This window comes from Sceloporus undulatus, chromosome 5 (assembly GCF_019175285.1).
Source record: "Sceloporus undulatus isolate JIND9_A2432 ecotype Alabama chromosome 5, SceUnd_v1.1, whole genome shotgun sequence".
NCBI lineage: Eukaryota > Metazoa > Chordata > Lepidosauria > Squamata > Phrynosomatidae > Sceloporus > Sceloporus undulatus.
The window spans coordinates 131,592,031-131,608,310 of record NC_056526.1 but is presented as its reverse complement, the minus strand read 5'-3'; the positions used below and the strand labels follow the sequence as shown (position 1 = coordinate 131,608,310).

The window sequence follows — 16,280 nt, the reverse complement described above, 5'->3', positions numbered from 1 at the left end:
TTTTTCTTGGTGGTATGAGGAGTCTGGAAAAATAGAACTTGTTCATAATAATGCTTTAATCTGGATGACATTTATTAAGGATTAAGATCCATTCAGCAGTCCAAGACCTATATATTATTGCAAAATTATAGCCTTTTATTGTTTCATTTTTCCTAGCTCTATTGCCAATTGCATCTTTCAACATTTTACTTAAATGGAATTAGGTAAAATGAAAGTAATTAAGTTTTAATTAAAGGGAACTATGCCTACAACTCTAATGCTTGACATTCAACAGAGAACAGTAATTTAGGCTGTAAAAATTAGTATGCCATGGGATATGTAATCAGATTAGTTGAACTGAAGACTGTAATTTAAACAAACATTGGTCTTTGAAGACAATTAAGGTGTGTAGCTTTGTGTATATGCATTCTAGATTTACTAACAGCAGTCTTCAGCTGAGAAAACATGTCTGCATAGTTGCCAACTTTAAAGTTGCCAGCTTTATAGTCCTTTTCCCTGTGGAAGCTGTGACCAAATATTACAAAGCATATTTTAATTACAGTGATGCAGATGTTGGATAAAGTTTAAGAAACTGCTAAACTTTCAAATAGCCTGAATAATATTTATGCAGCGATATAAACTGCATTGATAGTTATTCTAAATCAAGCCAATTATGCTATATTAAGTAAAAGAAGTAGCCTTATTTCACTTGCATAATTTTATGTGTTTTGTGGAGAATGAAGGTGTGTTTATCACTTGGATAGGATGAGGTACAGTTTTGTTTTCCATGGATTCTATAGGGAAAATATCTTCCATCCTGCTCTTACTGTCTTTAAATAACTGTGGATGCGTTGACGATACCTTGCTTTTCCTTGCAAATAAGCAAAATAATCAAGAATCAGCTTTAAACTTCTTCCTCAGAATAGACTAAAATTACTATGCTGTCCTGCCTACTAAAAAGCACAAAATTCATTCTGGAAACCTTTCCTTATGTCTAAGAGCTATACTTAGATTCAAAAGAGATATGACCCTAAGTGCAAGTTTATTTCATACTAAGCAATAGTGTGCAACTGGAGAGAGGGGAGAAGTACAAATAGATGCCATCCCCCCAATTTACAGATTACAGTGGTGTGGGGCATCATGGACAGGCATCATTTTTCTGGCATTTGCTGTCTTCTTCCCAAGAGTCTCTGTACAATTTCATGGGCTCTGGGAAAGGGGGGGAGAGAAGTGTAATGGACAATTTCTGACTAGCTGGGGTAAGCGACTTTCAGAGAATTATGTAACTTCACCAGTTCCGTATTTAAACTTCAGAGTGAATTGTTTCATTTATCCAGAATAAGAACGTGAATCTTCACTTATTTTGTCTTGCACACAAGAATGAATAAATTCAGCAATTCCTATCTGATGATGACAGTTTTTGCCCAATTTTGGAGGACTACATATATTTTCAGGCTTTACCAAGCAAAATGTATTTGCAAAAATATATACATAGTTTCCATCAAAGTATTTTGTGGGACAAAATTGTAGCAAAATTGTTTCTTGCAGAGAAAACTCATCAAGAAAACTACACTTGATTTTTCTATGCAGGAATTTGTATATATGCACAACTTGTTTAAAGCAGGGGTTCCCAAATTTTGGCCCTTCAGATGTTTTGGACTTCAACTCCCAAAAGCCCCAGCCAACTGTCAGGAATTCTGGGAGCTGAAGTCCAAAACATCTGACTGACCAAAGCAGGTTTAAAGCTATGTAAATACTTGGATTCCTATACAGAAAAATGTACATAGCTTTTCCTGTATTTTTCCCCAGTACATTTTTTTTAAACCCCTCACTATTTCTGTATAGGAATCAGTGAATTTTGCACAAACACATTTTCTCCCCATACCATATTTTCATCCAAGGAAAGGCAAATATCTTTTTTGCAACCGATTTTTCTCCATCAAGGTGCCAAATTGTAAAAACAAACAAACAAACAAAAAACCACACCTAATGGTTAGTTATTTTCTTTCTTCCATTAAAAAATATTCTTCAATACTGAATAAGGAAGGATTTTTTGCATGGCCCTACGCCACCTTGGGATATGTAAAGAAAAACAAAAAAAAAGGGGGGGGGGAGAAAGAATAAAGCTTGGTAGGAGCACTACTGAAAGTGGGAGCAGCTCATTCTGTAGCTGGACTGAGGCAGTCTATATAAAGATCTTGGACATTGCACCAGTTTACTGTGGGGTTTAATACTATTGTCAGGTTGGTGATTCCAGCTCCTCCAATCTTGAGGAAATTGTGTGTTAAATTGGAAATACACAGTTTTGCATGTACTGCCCCCAGCAGAAATTGCTAGATTTCCCCCTGCCCCTGGAGGTTATGGTATTAAGTTGTTCTCCTGCGCTTGCAAGCATTGAGAGGAGAAGTCAGAGAGGTCTGATAGGGCTGTCTCTTTAGGATTCTATGATTTGTCTCTTATTGTCTTATCTGTCAAGGAAGCTTCAAATGGGACAGTGCCTTCTGGTTGTGTTTGTGGGCTTGGTTCTTGTGTCCAGCTTTCTGTTCTCTACTGGTCTCATTATAGTATCACTGTTTCTATGGCTCTACATTTATACTTTTGTGTATTTGACGGTAAATCTGAAGGGTTGATCTACCCGCATTTCCTTAGAGTGTTCATAAGCTCTTCTTCAGTATTAGGAACCCCCATGTTGGAACAAATGGGGTATAATCTGTCTATTTTAATACCACAGGGAAAAATATCGTCTCCCCTTGTTTGGTTGGTGTGCAGCTCCCATAAACTATATCTAGCATGATCAGTTTATGGGATCATGGGGACTCCGGGATGCAATCCAACAATAGCTGTAGGTCCACAGAGTTGTGGTCAAACCTGAGCTGGCAGGCCATACCTACATCCACTAAAATGCCATTGATTTCTTTGGTTGTTGTTGTTGTTGTATGCCTTCTGGTCATTTATGACTTATTGTGACCCTAGGATAACCCTATCATGGGGTTTTCTGGGACTGAGAGTGTAAGACTTGCACAAGATCATCCAGTGGGTTTCCATGGCTGAGCAGAGAATTGAACCCTGATATCTAGAGTGGTAGTCAAATGCTCAAACCACTGCACTATGCTGACTGAAACATTATATGGCATGAAAATATAAAATCATTCATGTTTAAATTAATGCTACCTTTATGTGGTATGTGTCTGATGGAAAGATGATTGAGTATCATTGGGGAGAGCTAGTGGAGTAGATTATTGACTTGGACCTCTTCCAGTCATGGGACAGCTTATTAAGTGTACAGTCCCTATACAAGGTACAGACAGTTTGTTTGCCAGTAGTGTTCAGAGTGGCTTAAAGTGCTGAAATTGTGTATAGTAATACGATTAGAAGCATCTATCTTACACAGAAACTTCACTATAGGTTGTTAAGTTTCCTTTACCATTTACCCATCAATAGATTTTAATTTACCCATCCATAGATTTTTTTATATATCAATAAATATATAAAAATGTGCAATTTAAGAGGAATTGCTGGTTTGTATAGAGGAACAACAGCAACCTTTACCATTCTTTGATTTAAAAAATATTTCAGAGTTTTCAAAATTGGATAGATCTGAATAGTCTATTATTCAAATAAACAGTGATTTCTTACACTACCCTTTGAAAGTGAAAATAGTTTTTGTTAAGCTTACAAGAGAGATTAACTCTCACAGGCCAACTCAGATTAGTTTATACATGTAAGTGTTTTGAATGTAAGCTTGCTATGTGAGAATAAATGCCATGCTAGACTATTGAAATAAAGCTATGTTCTTGGCAAACTTGATTTTACAAGAGTGATGGCAAGTGGGAAGCTTTCAGTGATCAAATGCAGTCATATTGCTATTTTCATTTAATTCTGTTTCTTGCAAGATGCTGAGAACAGCTTTGGCATAAATAGTTTACTGTCTTCAGAGCTCTATATGCTTCATGACATATTCAACTAAAGCTAGGAATTGATTTTAAAACAAAACAAAACATAATTTAAAGTACTAGAACACCTCTTCAAAGGAAAGGCACAGAGAATCTAATGCATGAAGGCTACAGAAGAATAGTTGGAAAGAAGAATCCAGATATTAGCCTAACATTCATTCAAAGAGGGCACAGAAGAGGAAATAGGACCACATCTACTGGTCCCATTACAGTATCACTGTTTCTATGGCTCTACATTTATACTTTTGTGTATTTGATAGTAAATCTGAAGGGCTGATCTAACCATATTTCCTTAGAGTGTGCTTAAGTTCTTCTTCAGTATTAGGAACCCCCATGTTGGAACATAGAGAGTATAATTTCTGAAGTCTGAAGAAAAACAGATTTATGAAAATATGTTTGAAAAGTAATCATGAATATTATGCTGTTTTATTGGAATGTGAGAGTGGCAGAAAAATTTAACAGTCTAGCACTAAAAAAAAGATGCATTATTGTTATATCATTACTATTATTTTCTTACTTGCCTCTCCCCATAATGCAAGGTGGGGAATAACAGATTAACATAGAAAATCAGTTAAAACATACACCCACTATCAGTTAAAAACACGTAAATACATGAGATGTCTTATGCTGAGTCAGGTCAATGGGCCTTCTAGCTCAGTATTTTCTTCAATGACCTACTTCACAGCAAAAGAAATCCTGATTTAGGAACCCAAGATATGTAGTAACAACACATATAGTTCCCTATGGTATGTATCCAAGGAACTGTGATTAGGTGTTTCAAAAACAAGCTAGGTTTGTAAAGACACTTTCAAACCTTGAACAGCAGAAGGAAGGAAGGAAGGAAGGAAGGAAGGAAGGAAGGAAGGAAGGAAGGAAGGAAAGATTAATACCAGGAGGCCGTGAATGGATGATGGCTTGAGTTATAGTATGTGACAGATGAAGAGAATCGGGTTAGAAACTATACATTTTCAAACCATGGATGCTTGAATCCGTGTATAAAAAGTCCGTGTATAAGAAGGGTTGAGGACTGACTGTACTTCAGAGAAGTGATGTACAGTTAAATGAGTTAGTGAGATCAAAGAGTGAGAGAAAGCAGTGGTGAAAAGATTAATGGTTAGAAAATTTGTCAAGAAGGGAGTACTTTGATTACTTTGTTAGAGAGGACCTTTATTTATTTTGAACCTAGATTGACCTTTGGATCTTCTTTCACCTACTTCACATCCCTTCAAGAGGTGAAGGGATTTTGAAATTGATTTGACTGTCATCTACTTTCTTTTATTGGGCAAAGAGTGCAGGCTGACTTGAATTAGCACACACCTTGGTGAGTGCCCTGAAATACCTTTGCTGTAGGATGTCTTCACCATTTCTAAATGGTGACTATCCTGGAATGGTGGAGTAGACAGCTTTCTTTATGAAGTATTGCTTGGAACCAGACTGGTGTCATCCCTTTTGCACTGAAGGCCAATGTTATTAATACCTATTCTCCATTTTAGCAGCCTACACTTTATTTGGAATTTAATTTTAAATCCTCATTGCAGTTTTAATTAATTCAATCAAGTTATGTCCTGATTTAATTCCATAGCATCATCTCAAGTCTTCACTTTATGGTAGGCAAGAGATTAGATTAGCTCATCAGATTTCTTTTTATTGATCAAATTACTACTTTTAAAAAGATAATAAATGAATATAAAAACCCAAAGTCATGAATGGGAAAGCTCCACTGTGGACAGTTAGGAGAAGTCTAGACTCAGAAGTCTAGACTCAGACTGCACAATTTACCATCTAGAAAAAGAATCAATTTACCGTCTGGAAGAGACCATAAGGGCCATCCGCTGCTATACAGAATAAACAATCAAAGTACTCCCGATGAATGACCATCCAGCCTCTGTTTAAAAACCTCCAAAGAATGAGACCCCACCAGCCTCCAAGGCAGCATATTCTATTATCATACAGCTCTTCCTGTCAGGAAGTACTTGTTAATATTTAGGGGGAATCTCTTCCTGTATTTTGAATCTATTCCTCCATGTCTTCAATATAACATGCTTTCAAATATTTAAACATAGCTACCATGTCACCTCTTAACCTTCTCTTCCCCAGGTTAAACATACACAGCTCCCTAAGACATCGTTTCCAGACCTTTCATCATTTTGGTCACCTTCCTCCAGACACATTTCAACTTCTCAATATCCTTTTTCTCAGAACCATAGGCAGTATTCCAGGTGAGGTCTGAAAATAGAGTGGTGGTTTTACTTCCCTTGATCTAGACAGTATGCTTCTAGAATCACATTGGCTTGTTACTATATTATTATTTATAGTTAGCAAATATCAAGACAGGCCATTACAAACAACACGATATTTAAATCACATAACAATATCACATACAGTATACTGTACAATAAAACAGACAAATAACATAAAATATACACATCTTGGCTTCCTTCCTAGCAGTTCTTGTTGTTTCATTCTAATATCAAACAAAATATAATTTTTTATCTACACTCATTTATAAAATAAGCATTTATAGATCTATATCTATATAAACACATGACTATTACACAAACTTCTGTTCATATTTATACAAATATATATGTACACACCTACATGCGTCCACATCTGTATATCTCTATACACTCATATGTATATTTCCCCATGGTATTTTCCCCCTTCTTTCCTTTAAACGTGGATTTCTTTCTTCTAAAAAGCTTAATTCTTTTATTCTCTAAAGTTTTCTAAAGTTCATAACTTCCATATCCTCCCAAACATTCTTTGAAATAATCACACAGTACATTCCAATCATTTTTTGAAAGTTTGAAAGTTGAAATACATTTTTTAAAATTTTAGCTAAGCTTTCAAATCTGTTATGATCGTTTTGAATTCTGATCCTGTTCTTTGGGTACCCCTCCTAATTTGATGCCATCTGCAAATTTGATAAGCATGCCTCCTATTCCTTCATCCAAGTCATTGATAAAAATTTGACTAGCACTGTTCCCAGGACGAAACCCTGTGGCACCATCTAATCTCTCCTCTCCAGGCTGAAGAGGAGCCATTGATGAGCACCTTTTGAGTTCAATTACAAATCCAGTATGTGGGTTAAAGATTGCTTCTGAACATCATGTGTTTGCAAACACCTAAGCTTAGTTCTCTATTCATGTCATTTGAAGGTATTGCTATTGCCATATCCTGACTAATCTTGGTATTCATATAAAGGTAGAAGTAAAATGGGAGGAAAGTGTTCTGTGCAAGTGTGCTTCATTTCTTCATTTCCCAGTTTTTTAAGCTGAATTTTTAACTTACCCTGACCACCTAATGGCAATAATGCTGCAGAATTTCAGTTTGGAGTGTGTCTCAGCTTTACTTAAAAAGCCAGAAATTTGGCTTGAGATCTTTTTCTTATAAAACATGTGGTCTTGAAATTTCATGAATCAGTAACCAAATCAACCTAAGGAATCTTGATGGCATGTAATTAGAAATGAGTCATCAAAGTGAATAAAGTACAATGAAACATTTTGTTTCTAAAATAATGCATTGCCTATTGCCATTTCTATCTCATTTGTTACAAAGTACTGCATTTCTTTCAATTTACATATTTGTTTCATTATTTAATTTCTATCTGGAATATTAAATATTTGTTCATTTCTGCAGGTGATGATTCAAAGGCCAACTTAATATAAAATCCTTTTGTTTCAAAGTGAAAGAGTATACAGTGGTACCTCGGGATACGAAATACCCAGGTTACGAAATTTTCGGGATACGAAAAAATCCCATAGGGAATCATTGTTCCGGGTTACGAATGTTTTTTCGGGTTACGAAAAAACTTTTGGTGCTTTTTTCGGCTTTTTCGCACGGAATCGCGGCTTTTCCCCATTAGCGCCTATGGCAATTCGGCTTACGAAGGCTTTTCGGGTTACGAAAGCGGCCGCGGAACAAATTAATTTCGTAACCCGAGGCACCACTGTATTCTTTCAAAGAGGACCTTTTGAAAACTGCAAAAATAAAAAAAGTTTTCAAAAATTTTAAGTCTGTAAATTACAGTGTTCTAGCAACATTATCAGATAATGAGCACAGTGGAATAAAGATACAGCTATTCATGATGCATAATCTTTTTGAACTGTTTAATTTACTGTTTCTTTGACTTTTCCATCTCATTGTAATATATCATTATAACATCTCAAGGACTATTGGCAACAACAACAAAAATCCTTAATGTATCTGAAATTAATTTCCTGAATGCTTACTGGGGAAAAGAACATAAGCCTACAGGGTTAATTTTATGGTTTTAGTGCAATCATAATTTATCATCTCTTACTTTATGAGTAAAAATTAGAGTTATTAGCCATTAAATTATCCATGAAAATCTGACACCACTGTAGACCAAACAAACCCCAGGGCTTGCTGATTTTCCCAGTTTGAAACATCTGTAACTTCAGCTAGAAAGAACTTAACACTGTCTAATTAAATTTACGAGATTTACAAGGTTCAGATACACTATTAGAGACCTGAACATTAGATCAAGAGTTTAAATTTTCACTTATTTTTAATGTAGTTAAAATATTTTAATTGGACCGTATGTTCCAAAGGTCTGTGGGATTTTAATTGGCACAAGCTGCCAAATTGTTTACCATATTTTGTAGCAGTGGGGTAGAAGAAAATGTTCTCCCAGAATAACTGGGAAGAGGCTCTCTTCAACTTCAGTAATTAAAAATATTTTATTGAAAATGATGAGGTAATTATAAGGTTATTTCCATGTCCTAATTTGATTTGAGGGAATTTTAAACCAACAAAAACCTACTCAAGCAAAAAAATGATCATTCTATGATACTCCCAGAGAGTGGGATATAATGTGAACTCTGCTTGGTCTTTAACATAGGTCTGAGAAGCAATATCTCTGTATGATTGTTGACTCTTCTGATGAGCCTGATGCTCTCTTTCTGCTTCATTTAACAGATAACTTCTGCATCACTAATTGCTAAATTCCAAAATGTTTCATAAACACTAGTAAAATAAATGATAAACTATACTTTGAAAACACAAAATTGCATAATAATATCCATGTGGTTTTTAAAAAATTGAAAAAGAAGGTTAAGGATGCCTTCACATAGCTAAAATTAGCTCTAGACAAATTTGTGCTCTGTGTATTCAATTAACATAGAAGCTTACAATAATGGAGTTCGAAGGAGCTGAAACGTTCAGCCTGAATTTTCTGTACAGGAAGACATTACAGCTGATCATCAACTTTATCTGGTGATGTTTGGAGTATTCAGAAGACACAGGGCTGACTATGGAGGAAAAGTGTGACACCTGCAATGGCTGTAAGTACAACATACACAAATCACACAGTCCAAGAGGGGGCATGGGGTGAAGGGGACATGTGGGGGGGGGCATGATTGTGCATTGCTGGTGTCTTACTGGGTACACCTCTCATCTGATGCAATGTCCCAGTGGAACATCACAAGTGTGCTTGTGTCCATGATCAAAGAGGGGTGGCCATCCAGTGGGATGGCATCTAGGAAGCAGGTTGTCGCCAGAGATGTGATTGTGCAATGGTGTGCAGGGATGGTGATGGGGAATTTTTTTTAAAAATTACCTAGCAGAGCAGTTTGATGCCACACCATGTGGTTGTGGCGTGCGTGTGTGGGCTGCCTTGAGAGCAGGTGAGCTGTCATTGGGGTCAAAGCTTTCTGTCATAAATAATGGCTTTGAGCTCTTTCCTGCTTGAGATCATCGAGACCTGGGGAGAAAATTATTTTAATACCTACACCCTATTGCAGTATATATCAATGTGATTTCTCTTCCCCAATGTGAAAAAAAAACCCCTTCTACATATAAATATAATAATCCCAAAATAAATAAATATAAACATCAGAAATATTATGTTAACATTTTATGGATTGTCTATAAAATGGAAAAGTAAAAAAAAGTCTCATTTTTTTACTGTAATACTCCTCCAGTTCTCCTTGTCATAGCTTTTATTCTGTCCTAAACCCTTGAACAAAAGAGAGGGCTAGCTACACAAGAGCTCCATGTTTCTATTCACATGCTCCCCAGCACCTTCTTTTCCACTTTTCCCAGTCAAAGGCAGAAGTATGAGTAGCCCAAAGTAAGACCACTTTCACCTCCCTTTCACCTGTAGAAGAAAGGAATCTGTGTGTGCCAGGTAACCAAAAGCACTCTGAGGCTTAGCAGAGAGTTTAACAAAGTTTTATTCATGATTAAATCAGGTTTCTGGGTATCATAATATCTTGAAGTGTGTGTGTGTGTGTGTGTGTGTGTGTGTGTGTGTGTGTGTATCGTGAGCACATTTATGCCTGCTGGAATTTTGTAAGTTTGTTGACACCATTTTTCTTTGTTTCATCCTTTAGATCCTTTGTTACATGCCCCTAAGTTTCTCCCTCAGTTTTTCCATGGGTCATATCAGAATCTAGAATTTTGGCCCCCAAACTTGGCCTTGACTTACACATGAGGTCAGCTAATAGTTGAGTATATGCAGTACATTCCATAGACACCTTAGAACCAGCAACCAGCTAGGGGAGTGTAACTAAAATCTTGGACACCCTCAACTAATAAAGTCTCTTGCCCCTTAAAGAAAAATCTGTTCTCAGGTTTTATCATATCTAAGGAAGCAGAGGTTTGACCCTTCTAGTAGAGATTACCCTCTACTAGCCTTTCTGTCTCTGCCATCCTAGGTGGTAAAGTAACGTTTTGCTAGCTGGAAGTAGTTTGGCTCATAAACACTAAATAATTTACAACTGCATTATCACACTCTGTGTATGCATTTCCCCCCATTTTTTCACCCATATAAGTATTAATAATGTTGAAGAAATTGTTTACACAGTGATAAATAGTTATTTTTAAAACTTTTTTTCTGCTTTTCATGATGGAAAGTTAAAAACATGAACTTGAAAGTAGCACATTACAAGTTACATAATTAACTAGATACTTTTTAGGGGACAAGGATGAGATGAAGGATCATCTCAAAAGCAAATCATTGAGTAAGAGTGACATTATTTTATTGGTATAATGTGTAACTGGTTTCATTTATGTTCAAAAGCTACTTTTTAAAGAGCAAGTTTTTGACAAGATCTTTCAAATTTTATGCTATTCTCTTTATCAATCTTATTTTTCTCTCTCAAGAATGTAACAGAAACTGCTGGAAAAAACAATAATCAGCTCAACAAGCAACATAACAAGTTACTTTCCATAACTGTAACTAGTAACAGTGGGCCAATGTAATGTGCAATGTGAACAAATTACTTTTTTCAGACTGTGATTCAAATACAAGATTATTTTTTAAAAAAAATATCTCAGAAAGTTCAATTCTTGAGAGAACTGATAATAACTGTAGCATTGTTAACTATAATTTATTTTTAATACATCATAATTTGGAAACTATGATTTCTCATTTATAACTTGACATGATGAGAGGTAGATATAGGAAGAATGCCATGGAAAGTTTTTAAGATGGTAAAATTCCATTTCCAATACAATAATGATCAATATTTAAATCAATATCTATGTATGTTTACTATGACCCTGTTGGTTCAATTTGTGAGTCTGCCTACACATCAGTCTTGCCCTCCATGTACTTCTTTTCTAACAGAAATAGCCATAGGCTTGGGAAGTCAATATTAAAATGCTTAACAGTGGATGGAAGGACATTTTTTCAAAAAGCCTATAAAATACACTGATCCACTCAGACCATAAAAAATAAGTTGTTGTTTTGTGCCTTCATGTTAAAGATCTGTTTAGCTTCTGGCCTACTGTGACACATAGTAGTCAGCCATTTGATAACCCATGTTCTTTTTGTAAGTTAAAAATGCACTGCAAAGCTCATCTTGGTCTTAACTCTCAGAGGAATGAAGTAAATCTGTTTAAGAGAAGAAGGTAGTGGTGATGATTCTACTATAAACTTCTGGTAGGTGTTGAGCATAGAGTTGCACTGGAGGACCTGGAGATTCCTAGAGAGGTGTTCTCTTAGGTAAAAAGAATAGTGTTTTTTATTTGTGGTTTTCCCACATTCATGGGGGTCCTTCACCCCTAACCCCAGTAAATGTGGAGGGACCACTGTAGTTTTTAATTGCAAATTACATTTTTTTAAAAAAATGAATAAATAACTTTCTTTGATTTAGCATTATTAAGTCTGCATCTGCACTGCAGAAATAATTCAGATTGACACCATTGTAACTGCCATGCTTACTGCTAGGGAATTCCGGGAATGGTAGTTTATTGTGTCATCAGAGCTCTCTGACAGAGAAGGCTAAATATCTCACAAAAATATAGTTCCCAAAATTCCACAGCGCTGAGCCATGACACTTAAAATGGTGTCAACTGCAGTGTGGATGCAGCCTGAGTCATTAACATTTAGAAGCATAGAAGCATAGAGTTGGAAGAGACTGCAAGGGCCATCCAGTCCAACCCCTGCTGTGTAGGAAATCTAAATCAAAGCATCCCCAACAGATGACCATCCAGCCTCTGTTTAAGGAAGTGGACTCCACTACACTCCAAGGGAGTTTGTTCCACTGTCGAACAGCCCTTACTATCAGGAAGTTCCTTCTAATGTTGAGGTGGAATCTCTTTTTCTGTAGGTTGCATCCATTGCTCCAGGTCCTAGTCTCTGGAGCTGCAGAAAACAAGTTTGTTTCCTCCTCAATATGACACCCCTTTAAGTATTTAAACAGGGCTATATCATATCACCGCTTAACCTTCTCTTTTCCAGGCTAAATATCCCCAGCTCCCTGAGAATGTAGCTGATACTGATGAATCGAATCCCATTATAGTATCATCATCATCATCATCATCATCATCATCATCATCATCATGACATAGAATTCTGTTTTCCCAGGTCTGCTTACTATTCTTCATCTTTGACATTCCTTAGTAATTGTTCCAAGTATATGATGCCTTCTGCTAGTAGTATGGTGTCTGCATATTTTAGATTGTCAATGTTCCTTCCTCCTATTTTCACTTCTCCCTCTTCTAAGTCCTTCTAAGACCTTCCAGAAATCACCCTTCAAACCTTGGAGGTTGGCAGCTCCTTAAGAGAGGCTGAAATGACAATAAGTGAACGGGCAGATTTAGGATGAAGAAGGATGTTCAAACGCATAACATCCTAGGGCTGTTTGGGGCTTTAAATAATTAAGACCAACACCCTGAATTAAGTTTGGAATTTATGAGCAGACTTTCTCAGGACTGTATTGCCTATTAGTAAAAAGAATCTGATATTTTCATTGTATTGGCATGTATTCAACTTATCTTTTAGCATCTAAAACTCAAATAAAAATAAATATTCAACATTCTGCCAGTATTCACTCTTACAGAAAATTGAAGTGAATATCTTTTTCAGAAAAATGCTGAAAAGATTTCTTTCATTAATAAAGTGAACAGCTTGAAAGGGGAAAAAACATTAAGTTTCTGTCACTAGAACAAAATTAAAGACTTTATTCAGAAATTTTGGAAACTGAAAAGAAAGCATGCTAATATATGAAAACATTTGTTGCTGTGTGAAATAAATGCATTTATCACATAAATCAGAAATAGATGAGACTATTATAACATAGTTTCAGGTGTCAGTAGCTACAGTAAAGATTGATTTGAGCAGCAATGCTTTTTTTTTTCCCTTGAGAGAAGAGGAATGCAATCAGAGTAGGAAACACATATTTCATTTCACTCTGAGGGGAAAAAATTGACAACCATCTTCTAGAACAAAAGTTACATAAGATACCATATTACATCTTTTATCCTTTTTTTTTAAAAAAAGGAGCATATGTTTGAAATATCATGGTTTTCAGCCTAAAGCTAATCACACAGACACCATGATTCAGTGACAGAAAAGAGCATTCAATTGCAACTTCTGTATTCAGTTGTAACTTTTGTGATTGTGAGGAACAAGACATTGATACTTCTTCCCTCCTCACACCCAGAAAAAAGAGATGGAACAGCACAGCTGGATATAAACATGGATTTAAACCAGTCTGTAATGTTGAAAGCAGCTATGCTAATAGCAAACAACTCAGTCCAGAAGATCATCACTTAAGGACAATTTAGCTCAAAGACATTTATGAAACAATGCTCTATTCTATATTCTCTATCACAGCCAAATTTCTAAATTAGGTATACAGAGAAGGCCCTGCCTAGTGAACTGCAGTAGAGGTGATGGTTAACTCCTGGTGAAGTCTATCATTTCCTCCATGGACATACCCACATGAGGCCCCTTGACAGGCAGCTATATTAAAAAAAAAAACCTCAATAGACAAATGCTTCATCACATGATGCCTCAAAGGTATTCACAAGGAGAAATCCTTCATTGTATGATGCCTCAAAGATGCCTCAGAATGCAACAGGAAGTACCCAGAGCAATACAAGTCAAATAGCAGCACTATAAGAGTGTAGGGCGGTAATCTGGCATGTTAACCCAGCAGATAGGTGTGCACACAACTGTCTTTACTGAACAGACTTTCAGTAGCAGGGTGCAACACAACTGCTCCTATCTAGGTTGAGGAAACAAAATCTAAGCAGGATCTTCAGCAGGACACAACACAATTTCTACTAACCAAGAAAAGAAAATCACTAGCAAAATTGAAGGATGATCAGTGGCAGGGTACAACACGACTTGTAATGATGGGTAAAAGAATGTACAAGTAAGAAAGCAGTAAGATCTCTGGTGGCAAGTGACACAAATGCAACCAACAGAGCAAAAAACTAAAAGTAAAATCATAGCTAAATATGGATCAGTGATGGGGAACAGGCGGACCATCACTGACCCTAGGAAAAGAAATGCCCCTAGTTTATTTATCCTGGCAACATTCTTGGGATTTTCAGTTTAAGGATGGGTACCCCATGAGTTCATAAGGTCCCTGATTAAAATTGAAGAGAACAATCTCCAAGCAGTATAGAAATTACAGGGATCAGCGTAACTCATAGCCAGGTCAGAGTAAAGACTAACTGTCAAAAACAATAGGTCAAAACAACAGGCTCTTTTGCTGTAGAAAAGCCCAGAATTAGAAGCCACATAGAAGGATGGGGACTGACTCTAGAGGATCACCATGCATGACAGCCTCCTCACTGCTAGGGGGATAATAACTGCATATAGCACAGGCTGAATTCCTATTCCCTGGTCTGCCTTTTGACCAACCAGGAAGATGTCTGTTTTGTCTGGTTTAAATTTCAATTTGTTTGCCTTAATCCAACCCATTAGTGATTATAGGAACCAGTTTAGAAATGATGTGTCCTTTTTAGCATTAGGTGAAAAGAAATAGTAGACCTGATTGTCATCCACTTTCACACCGTATTTATCCGTTAAAGGTAAAGGTTTCGCCTTTGGCAAGATTGTCTAGTCATGTCTGATTGTAGGGGGCAGTGCTCATCTTCATTACTAAGTCAAGGGAGCCAGCATTGTCAAAAATGACTCTGTAGTCAGGTGGCCAGCATGACTGCATGGAATGCTGTTACCTTCCCACTGAAGTGGTCTTAATAATCTATTTGCACTTTTACATGCTTTGAAACAGCTTGGCAGAAGCCGGGACTAGTGACAGGAACTCACTCCATCACATGGCATTTGGATCTTGAACTGCTGACCAGATGTTATCCTGTATTCACATTTTATTCTCTTCTTATTATGTGAGCGTCCCTTGGTCAGTCCACCTAACTGACAATATTTTGTTGTTTAATGATCGGATATCTTTAATGCCACACAAAATCCAGATATTGCTGCCATAGATTCTCAAGGATTCAGCTGGTTTGAGAAATGCTGCTTGTTCTTAATTAAGGTGTCAGTGTAGATGCCTCCATTAGTCAACTTGTAGATTGAAATGTTCGTTTCTTTCAGTTAGCTTTAAATAGATTTATCTCTGATAGATCCAAAGCCTCTATTTCTGGACACAGATTCACTACTGTTGCAGATGTTGCCTGGCTGGCATTGATATCCAAATACATTTAAAAGTAGATGCAAAAACAAAGAATGATCATTGTCTCTGAACAGCATCTGACTTCTTAGATCTAAAGAATCTTGGTAGATATTTCATATGCTACTAATAATTGTTGAGGAAACCTTTAGGCAGTAGTCAAAGAGCACTCATGAAAAAGGCAATCTTTTCCCCCAGGTTAAATTAATTCAAACTTTGTTCTTAAATGGACAAACAGAAAGTAAACACATTTTCCTGCTTGAAATGCTCACGGTGGTCAAAGTTCAGATTTCCAGGAGTAGTCATTTTCAGCTAGTCATTACAGCAATTCAGTGGTGCACAGCCTGTGGGGTATATTTAGTTGTCCTATTCAAATTGAAATGGACCTTGATGTTGATACGATTCTATTCTTCATTATCGATTTCCAAATTCAGGGTTGAACTATTGTTTT

The 16,280-nt window shown here is 36.5% G+C and overlaps 1 protein-coding gene across 1 annotated transcript in view; it reads left to right on the top strand.

Moving 5' to 3' along the window:
• The first annotated feature begins 9,220 nt into the window (after positions 1 to 9,220).
• The window catches only part of TENM3 (teneurin transmembrane protein 3), a 1,412,274-nt gene continuing 1,405,214 nt past the window's right edge, over positions 9,221 to 16,280 (top strand). Inside the window, exon 1 of the mRNA XM_042468494.1 lies at positions 9,221 to 9,241. The gene's annotated coding sequence lies outside the window, so the exon portion shown is untranslated. The remainder of the gene's footprint in view (positions 9,242 to 16,280) is intronic.